Source organism: Ranitomeya imitator, chromosome 4 (genome assembly GCF_032444005.1).
Source record: "Ranitomeya imitator isolate aRanImi1 chromosome 4, aRanImi1.pri, whole genome shotgun sequence".
Taxonomy (NCBI): Eukaryota; Metazoa; Chordata; class Amphibia; order Anura; family Dendrobatidae; genus Ranitomeya; species Ranitomeya imitator.
The window spans coordinates 256,869,862-256,892,987 of NC_091285.1; positions in this window are offsets into that span (position 1 = coordinate 256,869,862).

The window sequence follows — 23,126 nt, forward strand, 5'->3', positions numbered from 1 at the left end:
ATCCAACCAGTAATCGTCATCGTTCATCATTTTTGTTATGCGTGTGTCCCTTTTGAGGATACGTAAGGCATAATCCGCCATGTGGCCCAAAGTTCCAGTTCTCAAATCTGTGGTTGTGCTTGGTTGAGGGGCAGTTTCAGGCAAATCCACGTCACTTGTGTCCCTCCAAAAACCAGAACCCGGCCTTGCCGCGCCAACAATTTCCACTGGCCCCGGAAAAGCTTCCTCATTAAAAATATAATCATCCCCATCATCCTCCTCGTCCTCCTCCTCCTGTTCGCCCGCTACCTCGTCCTGTACACTGCCCTGGCCAGACAATGGCTGACTGTCATCAAGGCTTTCCTCTTCCTCAGCTGCAGACGCCTGATCCTTTATGTGCGTCAAACTTTGCATCAGCAGACGCATTAGGGGGATGCTCATGCTTATTATGGCGTTGTCTGCACTAACCAGCCATGTGCATTCCTCAAAACACTGAAGGACTTGACACATGTCTTGAATCTTCGACCACTGCACACCTGACAACTCCATGTCTGCCATCCTACTGCCTGACCGTGTATGTGTATCCTCCCACAAAAACATAACAGCCCGCCTCTGTTCACACAGTCTCTGAAGCATGTGCAGTGTTGAGTTCCACCTTGTTGCAACGTCTATGATTAGGCGATGCTGGGGAAGGTTCAAAGAACGCTGATAGGTCTGCATACGGCTGGAGTGTACGGGCGAACGGCGGATATGTGAGCAAAGTCCACGCACTTTGAGGAGCAGGTCGGATAACCCCGGATAACTTTTCAGGAAGCACTGCACCACCAGGTTTAAGGTGTGAGCCAGGCAAGGAATGTGTTTCAGTTGGGAAAGGGAGATGGCAGCCATGAAATTCCTTCCGTTATCACTCACTACCTTGCCTGCCTCAAGATCTACAGTGCCCAGCCACGACTGCGTTTCTTTCTGCAAGAACTCGGACAGAACTTCAGCGGTGTGTCTGTTGTCGCCCAAACACTTCATAGCCAATACAGCCTGCTGACGTTTGCCAGTAGCTGCCCCATAATGGGAGACCTGGTGTGCAACAGTGGCAGCTGCGGATGGAGTGGTTGTGCGACTGCGGTCTGTGGACGAGGTCTCGCTTCTGCAGGAGGACGAGGAGGAGGAGGAGGGGGTGCAAACGGCTACAGCCAACTGTTTCCTTGACCGTGGGCTAGGCAGAACTGTCCCAAACTTGCTGTCCCCTGTGGACCCTGCATCCACCACATTTACCCAGTGTGCCGTGATGGACACGTAACGTCCCTGGCCATGCCTACTGGTCCATGCATCTGTTGTCAGGTGCACCTTTGTGCTCACAGATTGCCTGAGTGCATGGACGATGCGCTCTTTAACATGCTGGTGGAGGGCTGGGATGGCTTTTCTGGAAAAAAAGTGTCGACTGGGTAGCTCGTAGCGTGGTACAGCGTAGTCCATCAGGGCTTTGAAAGCTTCGCTTTCAACTAACCGGTAGGGCATCATCTCTAACGAGATTAGTCTAGCTATGTGGGCGTTCAAACCCTGTGTACGCGGATGCGAGGCTAAGTACTTCCTTTTTCTAACCATAGTCTCATGTAGGGTGAGCTGGACTGGAGAGCTGGAGATCGTGGAACTAGCGGGGGTGCCGGTGGACATGGCAGACTGAGAGACGGTGGGAGATGGTATTGTTGCCGCCGGTGCCCTAGATGCAGTGTTTCCTACTACGAAACTGGTGATTCCCTGACCCTGACTGCTTTGGCCTAGCAAAGAAACCTGCACAGATACTGCAGGTGGTGCAGAAAATGGTGGCCCTACACTGCCGGAAGGGATGTTGCGTTGATGACTAGCTTCATTGGCCGAGGGTGCTACAACCTTAAGGGACGTTTGGTAGTTAGTCCAAGCTTGCAAATGCATAGTGGTTAAATGTCTATGCATGCAACTTGTATTGAGACTTTTCAGATTCTGCCCTCTGCTTAAGGTAGTTGAACATTTTTGACAGATGACTTTGCGCTGATCAATTGGATGTTGTTTAAAAAAATGCCAGACTGCACTCTTTCTAGCATCGGATACCTTTTCAGGCATTGCAGACTGAGCTTTAACCGGATGGCCACGCTGTCCTCCAACAGGTTTTGACTTTGCCACGCGTTTTGGGCAAGATACGGGACCGGCAGATGGAACCTGTTGCGATGTTGATGCCTGCTGCGGCCCCTCCTCCTCCGCTTCAGAACTGCTGCCGCCTGCACCCTGTTCCCCCAATGGCTGCCAATCGGGGTCAAGAACTGGGTCATCTATTACCTCTTCTTGTAGCTCGTGTGCAACTTCGTCTGTGTCACCGTGTTGGTCGGTGGTATAGCGTTCGTGATAGGGCAACATAGTCTCATCAGGGTCTGATTCTTGATCAGCACCCTGCGAGGGCAATGTTGTGGTCTGAGTCAAAGGACCAGCATAGTAGTCTGGCTGTGGCTGTGCATCAGTGCACTCCATGTCAGATTCAACTTGTAATGGGCATGGACTGTTAACTGCTTCACATTCTAAGCCAGGGACGGTATGTGTAAAGAGCTCCATGGAGTAACCCGTTGTGTCGCCTGCTGCATTCTTCTCTGTTGTTGTTTTTGCTGAAGAGGACAAGGAAGCGACTTGTCCCTGACCGTGAACATCCACTAACGACGCGCTGCTTTTACTTTTACCAGTTTCACGAGAGGAGACAAAAGAGCTAGAGGCTGAGTCAGCAAGATAAGCCAAAACTTGCTCTTGCTGCTCCGGCTTTAAAAGCGGTTTTCCTACTCCCAGAAAAGGGAGCGTTCGAGGCCTTGTGTAGCCAGACGACGAACCTGGCTCCACAGCTCCAGACTTAGGTGCAATATTTTTTTTCCCACGACCACCTGATGCTCCACCACTACCACTACCCTCATTACCAGCTGACAATGAACGCCCCCGGCCACGACCTCTTCCACCAGACTTCCTCATTGTTTTAAAAACTTTACCAAACTAACGGTATTTGTTGCTGTCACACAACTTACACGGTGAGCTATAATTTCAGTATGATTTAGCTACCCCTTTACAGGTGGGTGAGACCACAACGAAAATCAGGCACAATGTTACACACTCTGTTGTTGGTGGCAACAAATGAGAGAGATGCCACACACGCAGGACTGTCACTGAAGCGCAAATGTAAATATTAATCTCCCACTGATTTGTTTTTTTTTTTTTTAAAGGGAGACTTTAGAAAAAAAAAATAATAAAAAAAAATGATTTTTTAGGGAAGAATTTATAAACCAAATAAAATGAAATGATTGTTTCAGGGAGAATTTAGAAAACAAATAAAAAAAAAAAATGCTTTCTATGGCCCACTGAGTGAGAGAGGACGCACACAGGAGTCAGGAGTGGCACACAAGCCCAGAGGCCAATATTTATCTCCCACTGATTGATTTAGTGATTTTTTCAGGTAGATTTTGGAACCCAAATCAAGCAAAAAAATAAATAGGCTTTCTATGGCCCACAATTGGAGAGAGAGAGAGAGATGGCACACCCAGGAGTCAAGACTGGCACACAAGCAGAAAGGGCAATATTAATCTCCCACTGATTTGATTTTTTTTTTTTTTCAGGGAGACTTTAGAAAAAAAAAAAAAATGAATTTTTCAGGAAGAATTTAGAAACAAAATAAAATAAAATGATTGTTTCAGGGAGAATTTAAAAAACAAATAAAAAAAAAAATAGGCTTTGTAGGGCCCACTGAGTGAGAGAGGACGCACACAGGAGTCAGGAGTGGCACACAAGCCCAGAGGCCAATATTTATCTCCCACTGATTGATTTATTGATTTTTTCAGGTAGAATTTAGAACCCAAATCAACCAAAAAAATAAATAGGCTTTCTATGGCCCACTATTTGTGAGAGAGATGGCACGCTCAGGACTGGCACACAAGCCCAGAGGCCAATATTAACCCCTTTACCCCCAAGGGTGGTTTGCACGTTATGGACCGGGTCAATTTTTACAATTCTGACCACTGTCCCTTTATGAGGTTATAACTCTGGAACGCTTCAACGCATCCCGGTGATTCTGACATTGTTTTCTCGTGACATATTGTACTTCATGATAGTGGTAAAATTTCTTTGATATTACCTGCGTTTATTTGTGAAAAAAACGGAAATTTGGCGAAAATTTTGAAAATTTCGCAATTTTCCAACTTTGAATTTTTATGCAATTAAATCACAGAGATATGTCACACAAAATACTTAATAAGTAACATTTCCCACATGTCTACTTTACATCAGCACAATTTTGGAACCAAAAATTTTTTTTTGTTAGGGAGTTATAAGGGTTAAAAGTTGACCAGCAATTTCTCATTTTTACAACACCATTTTATTTTAGGGACCACATCTCATTTAAAGTCATTTTGAGGGGTCTATATGATAGAAAATACCCAAGTGTGACACCATTCTAAAAACTGCACCCCTCAAGGTTCTCAAAACCACATTCAAGAAGTTTATTAACCCTTCAGGTGCTTCACAGGAATTTTTGGAATGTTTAAATAAAAATTAACATTTAACTTTTTTTCACAAAAAATTTACTTCAGCTCCAATTTGTTTTATTTTGCCAAGGGTAACAGGAGAAAATGGACCCCAAAAGTTGTTGTACAATTTGTCCTGAGTACGCTGATACCCCATATGTGGGGGTTAACCACAGTTTGTGCGCATGGCAGAGCTCGGAAGGGAAGGAGCGCCATTTGACTTTTCAATGCAAAGTTGACTGGAATTGAGATGGGACGCCATGTTGCGTTTGGAGAGCCACTGATGTGCCTAAACATTGAAACCCCCCACAAGTGACACCATTTTGGAAAGTAGACCCCCTAAGGAACTTATCTAGAGGTGTGGTGAGCACTTTGACCCACCAAGTGCTTCACAGAAGTTAATAATGCAGAACCGTAAAAATAAAAAATCATTTTTTTTCACAAACATTATCTTTTCGCCCCAAATTTTTTATTTTCCCAATGGTAAGAGAAGAAATTGGACCACAAAAGTTGTGGCACAATTTGTCCTGAGTACTCCGATACCCCATGTGTGGGGGTAAACCATTGTTTGGGCGCATGGGAGAGCTCGGAAGGGACGGAGCGCCGTTTGACCTTTCAATGCAAAATTGACAGGAATTGAGATGAGACGCCATGTTGCGTTTGGAGAGCCACTGATGTGCCTAAACATTGAAACCCCCCACAAGTGACACCATTTTGGAAAGTAGACCCCCTAAGGAACTTATCTAGAGGTGTGGTGAGCACTTTGACCCACCAAGTGCTTCACAGAAGTTTATAATGCAGAACCGTAAAAATAAAAAATCATTTTTTTTTCACAAAAATTATCTTTTCGCCCCCAATTTTTTATTTTCCCAATGGTAAGAGAAGAAATTGGACCACAAAAGTTGTGGCACAATTTGTCCTGAGTACTCTGATACCCCATATGTGGGGGTAAACCATTGTTTGGGCGCATGGGAGAGCTCGGAAGGGAAGGAGCGCCGTTTGACCTTTCAATGCAAAATTGACAGGAATTGAGATTGGACGCCATGTTGCGTTTGGAGAGCCACTGATGTACCTAAACATTGAAACCCCCCACAAGTGACACCATTTTGAAAAGTAGACCCCCTAAGGAACTTATCTAGATGTGTGGTGAGCACTTTGATCCAATAAGAGTTTCACAGAAGTTTATAATGCAGAGCCGTAAAAATAAAACAAAATTTTTTTCCCACAAAAATAATTTTTTAGCCCCCAGTTTTGTATTTTCCTGAGGGTAACAGGAGAAATTGGACCCCAAAAGTTGTTGTGCAATTTGTCCTGAGTGCGCTGATACCCTATATGTGGGGGAGAACCAGCGTTTGGGCGCATGGGAGGGCTCGGAAGGGAAGGAGAACCATTTGGAATACAGACTTAGATGGAATGGTCTGCAGGCGTCACATTGTGTTTGCAGAGCCCCTAATGTACCTAAACAGTAGAAACCCCCCACAAGTGACCCCATATTGGAAACTAGACCCCCCAAGGAACTTATTTAGATGTGTTGTGAGAACTTTGAGCCCCCAAGTATTTCACTACAGTTTATAACGCAGAGCCGTGAAAATAAAATAAAAAATTTCCCCTCAAAATTATTTTTTAGCCCCCAGTTTTGTATTTTCTCGAGGGTAAAAGGAGAAATTGGACCCCAAAAGTTGTTGTCCAATTTGTCCTGAGTGCGTTGATACCCCATATGTGGGGTGAACCAGCGTTTGGGCGCATGGGAGGGCTCGGAAGGGAAGGAGCGCCATTTGCAATGCAGACTTAAATGGAATGGTCTGCAGGGTTCACATTGCGTTTGCAGAGCCCCTAATATACCTAAACAGTAGAAACCCCCACAAGTGACCCCATGTTGGAAACTAGACCCCCCCACGAACTTATCTAGATGTGTTGTGAGAACTTTGAGCCCCCAAGTGTTTCACTACAGTTTATAACGCAGAGCCGTGAAAATAAAAAATCTCTTTTTTTCCCACAAAAATTATTTTTTAGCCCCCAGTTTTGTATTTTCCCAAGGGTAACAGGAGAAATTGGACCCCAAAAGTTGTTGTCCAATTTGTCCTGAGTACGCTGATACCCCATATGTTGGGGTAAACTCCTGTTTGGGCACACGGGAGAGCTCGGAAGGGAAGGAGCACTGTTTTACTTTTTCAATGCAGAATTGGATGGAATTGAGATCGGTCGCCATGTCGCGTTTGGAGATCCCCCTGATGTGCCTAAATAGTGGAAACCCCCCAATTATAACTGAAACCCTAATCCAAACACACCCCTAACCCTAATCCCAACGGTAACCCTAACCACACCTCTAACCCAGACACACCCCTAATCCTAATCCCAATCGCAAATGTAATCCAAACCCTAACCCTAACTTTAGCCCCAACCCTAACTGTAGCCTTAACCCTAACCCTAGCCCTTACCCTAGCCCTAACCCTAGCCCCAACCCTAACCCTAACCCTAGCCCTAGCCCTAACCCTAACCCTAACCCTAGTCCCAACCCTAACCCTAGCCCTAACCCTAGCCCTAACCCTAGCCCTAACCCTAGCCCTAACCCTAGCCCTAGCCCTAACCCTAGCCCTAACCCTAGCCCTAACCCTAGCCCTAGCCCTAGCCCTAACCCTAGCCCTAGCCCTAACCCTAGCCCTAGCCCTAACCCTAACCCTAGCCCTAACCCTAGCCCTAACCCTAGCCCTAACCCTAGCCCTAGCCCTAACCCTAACCCTAACCCTAGCCCTAGCCCTAACCCTAACCCTAGCCCTAACCCTAATGGGAAAATGGAAATAAATACATTTTTTTCATTTACTTTTATAGCGGGTTTTTTAGCGGATTTTTATGATTGGCAGCCGTCACACACTGAAAGACGCTTTTTATTGCAAAAAATATTTTTTGCGTTACCACATTTTGAGAGCTATAATTTTTCCATATTTGAGTCCACAGAGTCATGTGAGGTCTTGTTTTTTGCGGGACGAGTTGACATTTTTATTGGTAACATTTTCGGGCACGTGACATTTTTTGATCGCTTTTTATTCCGATTTTTGTGAGGCAGAATGACCAAAAACCAGCTATTCATGAATTTCTTTTGGGGGAGGCGTTTATACCGTTCCGCGTTTGGTAAAATTGATAAAGCAGTTTTAATCATCGGTTCAGTACGATTACAGCGACACCTCATTTATATCATTTTTTTATGTTTTGGCGCTTTTATACGATAAAAACTATTTTATAGAAAAAAATAATTATTTTTGCATCGCTTTATTCTGAGGACTATAACTTTTTTATTTTTTTGCTGTTGTCGCTGTATGGTGGCTCGTTTTTTGCGGGACAAGATGACGCTTTCAGCGGTACCATGGTTATTTATATCCGTCTTTTTGATCGCGTGTTATTCCACTTTATGTTTGGCGGTATGATAATAAAGCGTTGTTTTTTGCCTCGTTTTTTTTTTTTTTTTTTTCTTACGGTGTTTACTGAAGGGGTTAACTAGTGGGCCAGTTTTATAGGTCGGGTCGTTACGGACGCGGAGATACTAAATATGTGTACTTTTATTGTTTTGTTTTTTTTTATTTAGATAAAGAAATGTATTTATGGGAATAATATATATATTTTTTTTTCATTATTTAGGATTTTTTTTTTTTACACACTTGGAAATTTTTTTTTTTACTTTTTTACTTTGCCCCAGGGGGGGACAATACAGATCGGTGATCTGCCAGTTTGCACAGCACTCTGACAGATCACCGATCTGTCTGAGAGCAGTGCAGCGTTACCAAGTGCCTGCTCTGAGCAGGCACTTGGTAAGCCACCTCCCTCCCTGCAGGACCCGGATCCGCGGCCATTTTGGATCCGGGACTTACTGCAGGGAGGGAGGTAGGAGACCCCCGGAGCAACGCGATCACATCGCGTTGCTGCGGGGGTCTCAGGGAAGCCCGCAGGGAGCCCCCTCCCTGCGCGATGCTTCCCTGCACCGCCGGCACATCGCGATCATCTTTGATCGCGGTGTGCCGGGGGTTAATGTGCCGGGGGCGGTCCGTGACCGCTCCTGGCACATAGTGCCGGATGTCAGCTGCGATCAGCAGCTGACACCCGGCCGCGATCGGCGGCGCTACCCCCGTGAGCGCGGCCGATCGCGCTGGACGTAATATTCCGTCCTTGGGAATTAAGACCCACCCCACATGGACGGAATATTACGTCCAATGGCAGAAAGGGGTTAATCTCCCACTTTTTTTTTTTTTTCCAGGGAAAATTTATAAACCCAATAAAAAAAGTAATAAATAGGCTTTCTATGGCCCACTATCTGAGAGAGAGAGATGGCACGCTTAGGACTGGCACACAAGCCCAAAGGCCAATATTAATCTCCCACTGATTGATTTAGTGATTTTTTCAGGTAGATTTTGGAACCCAAATCAAGCAAAAAAATAAATAGGCTTTCTATGGCCCACAATTGGAGAGAGAGAGAGAGATGGCACACCCAGGAGTCAAGACTGGCACACAAGCAGAAAGGGCAATATTAATCTCCCACTGATTTGATTTTTTTTTTTTTTCAGGGAGACTTTAGAAAAAAAAAAAAAAAATGAATTTTTCAGGAAGAATTTAGAAACAAAATAAAATAAAATGATTGTTTCAGGGAGAATTTAGAAAACAAATAAAAAAAAAAATAGGCTTTCTAGGGCCCACTGAGTGAGAGATGATGCACACAGGAGTCAGGAGTGGCACACAAGCCCAGAGGCCAATATTTATCTCCCACTGATTGATTTAGTGATTTTTTCAGGTAGATTTTGGAACCCAAATCAAGCAAAAAATAAATAGGCTTTCTATGGCCCACAATTGGAGAGAGAGAGAGAGATGGCACACCCAGGAGTCAAGACTGGCACACAAGCAGAAAGGGCAATATTAATCTCCCACTGATTTGATTTTTTTTTTTTTCAGGGAGACTTTAGAGAAAAAAAATACAAAAAAATGAATTTTTCAGGAAGAATTTAGAAACAAAATAAAATAAAATGATTGTTTCAGGGAGAATTTAGAAAACAAATTAAAAAAAATAGGCTTTGTAGGGCCCACTGAGTGAGAGAGGACGCACACAGGAGTCAGGAGTGGTACACAAGCCCAGAGGCCAATATTTATCTCCCACTGATTGATTTAGTGATTTTTTCAGGTAGATTTTGGAACCCAAATCAAGCAAAAAAATAAATAGGCTTTCTATGGCCCACAATTGGAGAGAGAGAGATGGCACACCCAGGAGTCAAGACTGGCACACAAGCAGAAAGGGCAATATTAATCTCCCACTGATTTGATTTTTTTTTTTTTTTTCAGGGAGACTTTAGAAAAAAAAAATACAAAAAAATGAATTTTTCAGGAAGAATTTAGAAACAAAATAAAATAAAATGATTGTTTCAGGGAGAATTTAGAAAACAAATTAAAAAAAAATAGGCTTTGTAGGGCCCACTGAGTGAGAGAGGACGCACACAGGAGTCAGGAGTGGCACACAAGCCCAGAGGCCAATATTTATCTCCCACTGATTGATCTATTGATTTTTTCAGGTAGAATTTAGAACCCAAATCAACCAAAAAAATAAATAGGCTTTCTATGGCCCACTATTTGTGAGAGAGATGGCACGCTCAGGACTGGCATACAAGCCCAGAGGCCAATATTAATCTCCCACTTTTTTTTTTTTTTTCCAGGGAAAATTTATAAACCCAATAAAAAAAATAATAAATAGGCTTTCTATGGCCCACTATCTGAGAGAGAGAGATGGCACACTTAGGACTGGCACACAAGCCCAAAGGCCAATATTAATCTCCCACTGATTGATTTATTGATTTTTTCAGGTAGAATTTAGAACCCAAATCAACCCAAAAAATAAATAGGCTTTCTATGGCCCACTATTTGTGAGAGAGATGGCACGCTCAGGACTGGCACACAAGCCCAGAGGCCAATATTAATCTCCCACTTTTTTTTTTTTGGTTCCAGGGAAAATTTATAAACCCAATAAAAAAAATAATAAATAGGCTTTCTATGGCCCACTATCTGAGAGAGAGAGATGGCACGCTTAGGACTGGCACACAAGCCCAAAGGCCAATATTAATCTCCCACTGATTGATTTATTGATTTTTTCAGGTAGAATTTAGAACCCAAATCAAGCAAAAAAATTAATAGGCTTTCTATGGCCCACTGAGTGAGAGATGGCACACACAGGAGTCAGGAGTGGCACACAAGCCCTGAGGCCAATATTTTTCTCCCACTGATTGATGTTGTGATTTTTTCAGGTAGATTTTGGAACCCAAATCAAGCAAAAAAATAAATAGGCTTTCTATGGCCCACTGAGTGAGAGATGGCACACACAGGAGTAAGGAGTGGCACACAAGCCCTGAGGCCAATATTTTTCTCCCACTGATTGATGTAGTGATTTTTTCAGGTAGATTTTAGAACCCAAATCACGCAAAAAAATAAATAGGCTTTCTATGGCCCACTGAGTGAGAGATGACACAGACAGGGATGGCACTCTAGCAGAAATGCCAATCTTAATCTCCCACAAAAAAAAAAAAAAAAAAACTGTCCTTCAATTACTATCTCCCTGCAGTAATCTCAGCCAGGTATGGCAGGCAGCAATAAGGAGTGGACTGATGCACAAATTAAATAAAAAGTGTGGACAAACAAACAAGATAGCTGTGCAGAAAGGAAGGAACAAGAGGATTTGTGCTTTGAAAAAAGCAGTTGGTTTGCACAGCGGCGTACACACAGCAATGCAGCTATCAGGGAGCCTTCTAGGGCAGCCCAATGAGCTACAGCGCTGAGGAAAAAAAAAAATGTAGCTTCCACTGTCCCTGCACACCGAAGGTGGTGTTGGGCTGTGGAAATCGCTACAGCACAAGCGGTTTGGTGGTTAATGGACCCTGCCTAACGCTATCCCTGCTTCTGACGAAGCGGCAGCAACCTCTCCCTAAGCTCAGATCAGCAGCAGTAACATGGCGGTCGGCGGGAACGCCCCTTTATAGCCCCTGTGACGCCGCGGACAGCAAGCCAATCACTGCAATGCCCTTCTCTAAGATGGTGGGGACCAGGACCTATGTCATCACGCTGCCCACACTCTGCGTTTACCTTCATTGGCTGAGAAATGGCGCTTTTCGCGTCATTGAAACGCGACTTTGGCGCGAAAGTCGCGTACCGCATGGCCGACCCCGCACAGGGGTCGGATCGGGTTTCATGAAACCCGACTTTGCCAAAAGTCGGCGACTTTTGAAAATGAACGACCCGTTTCGCTCAACCCTACTCACCAGCTCTTGACAATTCTTGTTATTTAAGGTACAGTTACACAGGATCCATGAACATGCTTATGAGGGGAGGGATGAAAGACATCAGACGACAACTTTGCGTGTTGTGGGCAGTGTCAGGTAGTAGGAAAATAGCCAGTTAATAATAGGCAATAGTTCTTTGCAGGAATGCAGATATTAATAAATAGGCAGTTTATATTGCAGAGAAATTGCTGGGCAATAATGGACAATGTCCTTATGTGGCAAATAATAGAGCAATATACCCAATGTGGCAAAGAAGAGGTTAATAAACGGCAGTCTCTCAGTATAACAGTCAGTGAATAATAGGCAGTATATGGAGAAAACACCAAACAAAAGTTCAAAATTGGTGTGAAAATGTCACTGAACCACTTCACAACTAAATATATATAGTTTTGGTAAATGGTATTATCATTTTTTTGACGAAATTCGGCAGGAGCTTGAAGAGCAACGTCACTGGGCCCGCCTCCACGCAGTAGAAACTTGCTGTGAGGTAAAAATTCAAAAATCACACCAAAATGGCGGGCGCCGGGCGGAGTGTGTCACAGTACGGCACGTTTCTGATTGGTCGCTCGCAGCAGGCGGCAACCAATCAGACACTGGACACTGTTGACGTCACTTATCTCCGGACATTAGCTCCGGACATTAGCTCCGGACAAAGCCACGGAAGTTGGCACAAATTGCAGGAAGTAGTATTCTAGGCAATTATATATTAGATAATAATTTTTATTTATATAGCACATATTCCGCAGCACTTTACATTATAGAGGGGACTTGTACAGACAATAGACATTACAGCATAACAATAAGCACATAGATCAAAACAGATACCAAGAGGAATGAGGGCCCTGCTCGCAAGCTTACAATCTATGAGGAAAAAGGGGAGACACGAGAGGTGGATGGTAACAATTGCTTTCGTTGTTCAGACCAGCCATAGTGTAAGAATTGGGTGTTCATGTAAATGCTTAACGCGTATGAGAACATGATGAGAGGAACCGGATTATGGTTTAAGTTTTTTGAATGGGCCACACAGGGTTAGTTAGGTTAATGCTCTGAGTCGGTAGGCCATTCTGAACAAATGCTTTATTAAGACACTCTTAAAACTATGGGGATTGGGGATTAATCATATTAACCTGGGTAGTGCATTCCAAAGAATTGGCGCATATTGATATACTGATATTTTTTACTGCTGCTCTGATACCCCTCTATACCATTGTGCTAAAATACTGTTGATTCTCTCCCTCTCTTTATGGAGGTTTTAGCCATGTCTATTTTATACATCCATTTATTAATTTAAGCTTGGTATTAATAAAAATTTTAAGTTTTTAACTGTAATAATAATCTTGTTTTTTATATAGTGCTAACATATTCCGCAGCGCTTTACAGTTTGCACACATTATCATCGCTGTCCCCGATGAGGCTCACAATCTAAATTCCCTATCAGTATGTCTTTGGAATGTGGGAGGAAACCCACGCAAACACGGAGAGAACATACAAACTCTTTGCAGATATTGTCCAGGGTGGGATTAGAACCCAGGACTCCAGCGCTGCAAGGCTGCAGTGCTAACCACTGCGCCACCGTGCTCCCCCAAAACTGTACTTTTGTTGGCATCATTTCTGGTCTGGTGACAATGGTGCCACAACAGACACCCTTTTGATATACATTGTTTGAAGTGTCTAATAACTAATCACTTTTTGGACACATAGGTATTATGATGTAGGTTTTATCAAAACATAACATGGTGTTGATGTTTTTCTTTGTAAGAAAAGACTTCCATCTTGCCACCCTACCACACAAGCCAGAAATATGAAGAATATTGGAAATTGTTGTCACATGCAGTAAGCAACCAGTACTTGCCAGCAGCTTCTGCAGCTCCTTTAATGTTGCTCTAGGATTCTTGGAAGCCTCTTTGACAAATTTTCTTGTTGTCTTTTCATGAATGACATCCAGTTCAAGGTAATGTCACTGTTGTGCCAAAGGCACTTCTTGATGAACATCTTTACAGTGTTTCAAGGTGTTTCTAATGCCTTGCAAATTTTCTGCACTCTTCTCTTGACTGAAACCTTTTAACAAGAGATGCCTTTGGTGTGTTGTAAGCTGTTTACAGAACATGGATTTTGCTGTAAAATACAACTATGAAAATGTTCATAAAATCTAACTATAACAGCTAACCTTTATGTGCGGTTAATCCGAATCATTATACATTATTTCCGCTTTGTACTTACTACTAGAGATGAGCGGTGTTCGAGTCGAACAATTTCAAATTCGAGCTGTTTTGGGAGGTGTTCGAGTAGTTTGTCAAACTCGAACAATTTGCTTAAAATTCGGCTGTTCGAGTTTCTGTTTGTTAACTGTTCGTTCACCAAAGCCTAACTTGATTTGAAGATTAAAACTGTGTATCTTTGCTAATAGACTGTTTCAGTGTATAGTGGGTGGGGAGGGGGAATTGATCTGTGCTGAAATAACACCGATCTCCATTTTTTTTCTTTCCCGTGTTTACAGTGGGGCAGTGCAGTCTCTCAGCCTATCAGCAGTGTACACACACAGCAATGTGCATGTAATGCACACCAGCAAGGGCATGTGTCATTGGCTGTACATGTCACATGTCCTTGCCCTATAAGAACCAGCCATTTTCCCCATCGCCACCATTTCCTCACTGCTGCAGCTTAGTGCTGGATGGCACCGCTGCTGCTGTGGGCACTATACAGTCAAAGGGTCTTTTTTTTTACAGCGAATTATCTGAGAGATAGGTTTAGGGAGTTGGGAGTCAGCGGAGTAGCCCGCCTGTGAAGCTAACTACACCGCCTGTGTATCTAAATTTTTACCACATCTAACCCAGTAAATTGTTTTGGGCCTAGGAGCAGTGTCTGCACATCAGTGGAATAGCCCGCCTATGAAGCTAACTACACCGCCTGTGTATCTACATTTTTACTGCATCTAACCCAGTAAATAGTTTTGGCCTAGGAGCAGTGTCTGCATGTCAGCGGAGTAGCCCACCTGTGAAGCTAACTACACCGCCTGTGTATCTAAATTTTTACTGCATCTAACCCAGTAAATAGTTTTGGGCCTAGGAGCAGTGTCTGCACGTTAGCGGATTAGCCCTCCTGTGAAGCTAACTACACCGCCTATGTATCTAAATCTTTACTGCATCTAACCCAGTAAATTGTTTTGGCCTAGGAGCAGTGTTTGCACGTCAGCGGAGTAGCCCGCCTGTGCAGCTAACTACACCGCCTGTGTATCTAAATTTTTACCGCATCTAACCCAGTAAATTGTTTTGGGCCTAGGAGCAGTGTCTTCTTGTCAGCAGAGTAGCCCGCCTGTGAAGCTAACTACACCGCCTATGTATCTAACTTTTTGCTGCATCTAACCCAGTAAATCCTTTTGGGCCTAGTACCACAGTTTGGCCACTCAGCTCTGCTTGGTTTTCATCCATCTTTTTTGTGCCAACAACTACAGATACAAAGTTGCCAATTAGTTATGCACCAAAATGAGTGGCAAAAAGCCTGCTGCTGGTGGAAAGGGGAATAGGCGTGTTGGAAAGGGAAAAAAAGGTTGTGTCCATGGGGTAGGTGGTAAACCAACAGTAACATCTGCAGAAGAAAGACCATCTTCCAGCCAAAGTAAGATGTCTACTTCTTTTTGTGGACAATCTGATATGATCCCTTTCTTACGAGCATCGCTACAAATTCCAGATGAGGCACAAAAACCGCAGGTGCTTGAACGGATATCAAGCGCTTCATGTCAACTTCAACATCACCAACTACTCCAGTCCTCAGAGGTGTCACCCTAATCGCACTTGCTTCCTCACAGCCCCCAAGTCTCCAACCACCCGTCTGAGTATGGGGTAACACAGATGGTTGAGTCTGCAGAGCTGTTTACTCATACTATGGCCTGGGAATCAGAGGTCTGCTCCAGAGCTTCTGTGAATCCAGACGATGAAATGATCTGCACTGATGCCCAGAATCTTTGTAAGTCGGATCCAGGCCCAGATGAAGAAGGTTCTGAGCATAATGTAGACCCTCGTTCCCAAACCTATGATGAGGTTGGAGACCCCACTTACTGTCAACCCACAGTCCACCAGTCCATGAGGTCAGCAGAGGAGGTGGAGGAGGATGCTAGTGATGAGTCTGACGACGAGGTTAGGTTGTGCCTTCCTGGACAGAGACAGAGTAGTGGAAGCACGTCAACAACTGCATCCTCAACCCCAACTGTGCCTCTGAGCAAAAGTCGTGGTGGCTCTTCGCACGGGCTCTAAGCCTTGCATAGCCTGGGCATTTTTTGAGATCGCAAAGGATGACCCAACTCGTGTTGTCTGCAAGATTTGCCACCAAAATCTCAGTAGAGGCCAAAAAATGACTAGTTTGAGTACTTCATGCATGAACCGTCACATGGATATGAGGCATAAGTTGCAGTGGGAAGCTCACTGAGCTACAATGCTGCCTAGTGGGCCGGGTCAACTATCGTCTGCCCCATCAAGTGCATCCGCATCCTCTTCATCTTCTGTGACTGTGGGGACAGCAGTCGCACATGGTTTTGGACGCAGACCTTCCACCTCTTTACCCGCAACAGCCAGTGTGATTGGCACGTTGTCAGGACATATGCAAGTGGAAACACCTGCTGTTGTTGAGCGCTCTCTTACATTGAGACCACATTTTGATCAAGGCAACATAACATCTCCACCTGCACCTTCCTTACAGACCAGCAGTTTGCCTGGGACACCCTACTCAACCCTGTCTAAGCATGGCAGCCAGCCCTCAGTCCCTCAGATGTGGACAAGTAAAAGACCATTTCCTCCTAGCCATGACAAAGCTAAGAAGTTGAATTTCACCATCTGCAAGCTGTTGGCTACAGAAATTCTGCCTTTCCGCCTGGTGGACACAGAGGATTTTCGAGACCTTATGTCCGTCGCAGTGCCCTAGTACCAGATGACCAGTCACCACTACTTCTCAAAGAAAGCTGTGCCTGTGCTACACCAGCATGTCACACACAACATCACCGCTTCATTGAGAAAGTCTGTGTGTGACAGGGTGCATTTCACCACAGACACTTGGACAAGTAGACATGGACGGGGCGTTACATGTCAGCGACTGGGCACTGGGTAACTATGGTGACATCAGGAGAAGGGGTTGCTGTCCAAGTCTTGCCATCCACACGAGTTGCTCCTCGATCCTCTATCTAGAAGTTCTTCCACTGCTTCTAACTGCTCAACCTCCTCTCGGTGCTCCACCTGCACCCAAAGCCTGTCTGGTAATGCCACCCGCGTTCTAACTGCGCTGAAGGAATCCTGCACACCTCCTTACTATGCTGTCACCAGAGCTCAATCGCATCAGGAAGTGTTGACATTGAAATGTCTGTGAAATGTGAGTCACACATCTGAGGAGTTGTGGTCAGCTCTGGAGACCGAGTTCCATCAATGGTTGTCTCCACTCAACCTGCAGCCAGGGAAGGCGGTGTACGACAATGCTGCAAACCTGGGTACGGCCCTTCACCAGGGCAATGTCATACATGTGCCTTGTATGGCTCACATTTTGAGCCTGGTTGTCCAGCAATTTTTATCAAACTATCCCGGACTAGATGGGCTTCTGCAGAGGGCACGGTCGCTGTGTGCTCACTTCTGCCGTTCGCATCCCGCAGCTCAAAGACTTACATCTCTACAAAAGTTGTTGGGCCTGCCAGTTCACCGGCTGAAATGCGATGTGCCCACATGGTGGAATTCAACTCTGCACATGTTGTAGCAACTGTGGCAGCACCGAGGAGCCCTGGTGCAATAAGTTATGACATATAGCCTGGGCCAACGAGATCCAGAGGTGGCGCAAATCATGCTGCAGGAGTGGTCTCAGATCAGGGACCTATGCACCCTTCTGCACAGTTTTGAAGTAGCGACGAAGATGTTTAGTGCTGACGATGCCATTATCAGCATGACTATTCCGGTGATTTACATGCTAGAGCACACCTTAAACAGTATTCGGAGTCAGGTGGTGGAACAAGAGGAGGATTAGGAGGATGAACAGGAGGAGTCGTATGCGAAAGGGATAATATCTCCATTGCCCAGATGGTCGGCAGCACCATGGCAGCTGGCATTGGAGGCTGGGGGAGAGGGATTACCGAGGGCGCATGGTAGCAGCCAAACTGTTGAGGAAGGTGCAGGAGGTGAGAAAGAAGTGGAGGATGAACTGGCGCTGGGCATGAAACACTCATCAGATGAGGGAGACCTTGATCAAATTTCTGTTGTGCGAGGTTGGGGGGGAGAGGGCAGAGGAAGGAAGCATGATTCTCACCTTGCCGCCACCAAGACAACAAGGAATTGGTCCTCCTGGATGCGCAAGACACATGAGTGCCTTCTTGCTGCACTACCTGCAACATGACCCTCAGATTGTCAGAATCCGAAGTAATGCTGACTACTGGGTTGCAACACTCTTAGATCCCTGGTACAAAAGTAAATTTGCCAAAATTATTCCTACCATAGAAAGGGATTCACACATGCAGGAGTATCAGCAGAGACTATTACAGAATCTTACATCTGCTTTTCCACAAAACACCAGTGGTGCTCGTATTGAATCTCTGAGTTTTAACTTGCCAACCGTGGGACTATGGAGTCATCACTCAAACCGTAACAGAAACATCGTGTCTGGTGATAACAGCAATTTTTTCCAATCATTTCAAGATTTTTTTAGATGATCCTTTGCAAGGCCACAGGAGACAAGAAGTCTGACGCATAGCCAATGCCTAGAGAGGATGGTACAGGAGTATCTCCAAGTTAACCTCGATGCCATGACTGTGGAACTGGACCTTTGCTCTTTTTGGGCTTCCAATCTTGAAAAATGGCCAGAGCTCGCCACTCACGCCTTGGAGATCTTGTCGTGCCCCGCAGCCAGCGTTCTCTCTGAACGTGTGTTCAGCGCTGCTGGTGGTGTGCTGACAGATAAGCGCACGCGGCTGTCCAGTGACAATGTAAACAGACTAACGTTCACCAAGATCAACAAATCCTGGATCCGCAAGGACTTTTCTACCCCTGTGTTATCCTGGGGAGACAAAAAGCTTGATGATTTTTGAAAATCACCTCACCAACCATTTTAAAAAACTCTGGCGAAATTGATGCCACTTAAGTGGTGTCTGTGGCTGAATTTTTGGAAAAAATAGAGACTTTTTGGAGTCACCTTGCTGTGTTTTACATAACGTTGCTATCGTCATTTCCAGGTGGGTGGGGTCATCTGCAGAGTTGTTTACTCATACTATGGCCTGGGATTCAGATGTCTGCTCCAAAGCTTCAGTGTCTGCTAGTCAGCAGAGTAGCCCACCCATGAAGCAAGCTACACCACCTGTTTATCTAAGTACTAATTTATAAATGCATCTAGCCCAGGAAATCCTTTTGGGCCTAGGAGCATTTTGTGCTACTCAGTAGAGTACCCCACCCATGAAGCAAGCTGCACCACCTTCTTCCTTTCTCAATCTAACCCCTCGGCTCTGGGGTGTCCGCTCTCCCTCCAGCTCTCTCCTTCTCACAGGTGGACTACCGCGTGTATTCACACTGTGGTGAATCTTTTGGGCCTAGGCATAAGAAGTCGTCGAGGTAATGGATATTATGTGCCCCCTTAGAAACATCCATGATGACCCATTCGAAGAAGCAACTAAACGCCTCAAATAGTGAGCAGGATATGGAGCACCCCATGGGCAAACAGCGATCTATGTAGTATGCTCCTTCACAGAAGCAGCCCAATGGGAAGACACTATTCGGAGGCTCAGGTAGTAACTGTAACGTCCCCTCAATGTCTGTTTTGGCCATTAGGGTGCCCCTTCCCAACTTCTTGACCCGAATGATTGCCTCATCAAAGGAGGTACAGTATATAGTACTGTACTTGGTTCTGCGTCGATGTCGTCATTTACTGACCTGCCCCTTGGATATGACAAATGCTGGATTAGTCTGAATGTATTGGGTTCCTTTTTTGGCACAACTCACAACGGGGATACCACTACGTATCTGCCATTCTACCTAAAGATATTCCTTTTTTACATTTTTTTGTCATGACGTCTGGGTGTTGGTATGGTGATTTTAGATTTTTACTCCAGCCTTTCTTGATTTTAGAAGGGCATGACATGCCTACATCTGTGTCTCCTCCTCCTTTTACTCATCCACCTCTTTACTTTTCGCATGACTATATGTAGTTGTGACTTTTCCATGTGTTTATTGTGTCTTCTGAGCAGTTTGTCAGCTTTTGGACACCTTTTAAGGTGTTTTATATGTGTTTTCTATGTGTTTGTATGTGTTTGCCTGCCATTGGTTTCAATGAGGTTCGACGGTGTTCGTCGAACATTCGTGGAACACGCCCCAATTCGACGAACCAAACTGAACTCGAACACTAGGGGGTGGCTCAACGCTACTTACTACTCTTTAAAGGGACACTGTCACCTGAATTTGGAGGGAACAATCTTCAGCCATGGAGGCGGGGTTTTTGGGTGTTTGATTCACCCTTTCCTTACCCGCTGGCTGCATGCTGGCTGCAATATTGGATTGAAGTTCATTGTCTGTCCTCCGTAGTACATGCCTGCACAAGGTAATCTTGCCTTGCGCAGGAGTGTACTATGGAGGACAGAGAATGAACTTCAATTGAATATTGCAGCCAGCATGCAGCCAGCAGGTAAGGAAAGGGTGAATCAAACACCCAAAAACCCCGCCTCCATGGCTGAAGATTTTTCCCTCCAAATTCAGGTGACCGTGTCCCTTTAACATCACTTTAATGTGATTGGCTAATTCTGATTACAACCACATCCCCAATTAGAGGGTGTTCATACTTATACAACCACATAATTCTATATTTGCTGTTTTTAATGATTTCCCTCAAAATGATTTCAGTTTGTTTTTCAATTAATTTACATTAATTATGGGTAAGATTAAAGTTATATGAAATTATGAAATAATTATTTTTTGTATGGTTTCTGTTTTTTTACATGGCAAAAGCAGGCATTTTATTAGTGTGTATCAGTGTGTAGACTGTTTATATCTAATGCAGCTGAGGAACCTAGGTATACATTACATTATTGTGTATGTATTTAATTTTATTTATTTGCTTTTGACTCTTCAGATAAATATACTGAACAAAAATAAACACTTTTTTCGTCTTTGCTCCCATTTTTCATCAGCTGAACGCAAAGATCTAAGACTTTTTCTACGTACACAAAAGGCCTTTTTCGCTCAAATATTGTTCACAAATTTGTCTAAATCTATGTTAGTTAGCACTTCCCCTTTGCCGAGATAATCCATCCACCTCACCTTGTGGCATATCCAGATGCTGATTATACTCACACTTGCACAACTTTACTAAGTTACTTCTGCACTGCTGCTGTTTTGTTGTTCAGAATCAAAAATGCTGGTTTGTAAATGTTTTCAAATGTTTCAATTTCTTCCGAATAATGATATTTTTCCAATTTCCTGGTGTGCTATTTTAGAGTTAGATGTGAAATGTTTGATGAATAGATACGCTAAGTAAATGCAATCCAATTCACTGATGGATAAAAGGCAATTTCAGATATAATTTCACAATCATCTAGTCCTTTTTTAGTCTACTTTTTAACATTAATTTAGATTATAATCAGAGCATTTATATATAAAATTTGAAAGTTCTTGCGGAACAGTCAAGCAACTTATTGCAGTTGCTTGAACACTGAAACTATCTAAGAAGAAACAAAATGTAATTAAATGGAAATTTAGAAAATGAAAACAATGTTTATTAGAAAGTTTTCATATTAGTAAAAATAAACTAAAAACGGTATGATCCATATCATGTCTTTGCTAAGAATAATTCTTGGGCTTCATTGTGACATTCGGAGGGCTGAAAGTTGAGTAAACTTGTTTAAAATCTACAGTACAGAGAGTCACCATATGAACGTATCCAAAACTGCAGTAACTAATATGCTAAATGCACCATAACAAAGCAAACTTTACATAGCCCAAGAGCAGAAAGAAATCTTTCTCATAACAAAGCATGTTCTAGTCTTCTTCTTGGACCAGCACTCCTTCCATTTGGCACAGGTGATTTTAATTAGCAGGAGACTGCAAAGTAAGGGGTCTAGCCCATTTTGGCTCTCACTGAAGAGCTGGAGGAAGGTTTGTTTCAGTGCTCCTTTCATTTTGGTGTTGGTGCTGTGTGGCGGCCATTGTTGCTGTGGCTTTGTGCTGGTGGGGCGGCACGGTCTGGAGTCATGGGGACTCAGTCTTGCAGCATGGGTGCTGTGGGGCAACAGGCCGTCTGCCCTGCTGGTGCATTGCCGCTGTGGCGGTGGGCGCCGCACGGCTCCGCTCCGTTAGGGCAGTAGGACCCACTACGAGGTTTGCCGTGACGTGGCAGTGGGCTTCATATAGTCTGATCAGAATGTTAAACTGAAAACCTCATATTCAGTTATATAAATTTTTGCCTAGCGGCTTTAGATCAACGTATGATTTTGGGATGTGCGGTTCATGCTCTTTTTTTTTCTTCCTTTTTTGCAAAGCATGCTTCTCATAACAAGAATATCACATTTTATTGAAATCAAATAAACACAGATATCATAAAATGTTTACACAAACTAGGCATGTAAAGGAAATCTGTTATGAGAGCCATGGGCAGTGTGAATCATACACTGGTTACTATAATGACTCTCCTGGTGTCACAGAGAGGCAGCCTAAGGGGGCGCTAGCTGGAGCGCAGGGAGATGGAGAAATGATTCACACAATGCACACAGGACCTCAACTAGGCAGGTCATGTGATCACTGCAGGGACAATGGGGGCGGAGCTACCACACGAGAATGGAGGGTCTATTAAAAAATGCAGGAAACAGAGTACTAAGACAGAGAAGTAGTCAAAGGACAAGCCGAGGGTCTGGAGCCAGCCAGGAGCGACGTACCAAGGGGAATAACAGAAGATTAGTCAGAGACCAACCAAAGGGTCAGAAAGCTCGGACAGACAGAAAAGTACCAAACAGAAAACAGGGGTAGTAGTCAGGGGGCAAACCGAGTCACACACAGCATGGCACATATGCCCGGTGCAGACGAATAACCTGGGTCAGCTATCTCAAAATGAGTAGACAGAAGTATTAGGGACTCAGAACCCAGGAACTATCAGCATTAAATAGCCGTCCCAGAACCAGAGAGGTGGACTAATTTAACCCAGACCTGAACAGGAAGGAGCCAGAACCAGCCCATCCAGAGTCATGACAGTTGTATTATTGTAGCCATGTATGTATTACTTTGAAATGCTGTAATGCATCAGAAACATACTTTAAAACCAGTATGGGAATATGTACCTCAGATGACTAGTCTGAGGCAGGTCCCTAGCTGCTTTTTCCTGCCTTGATCCC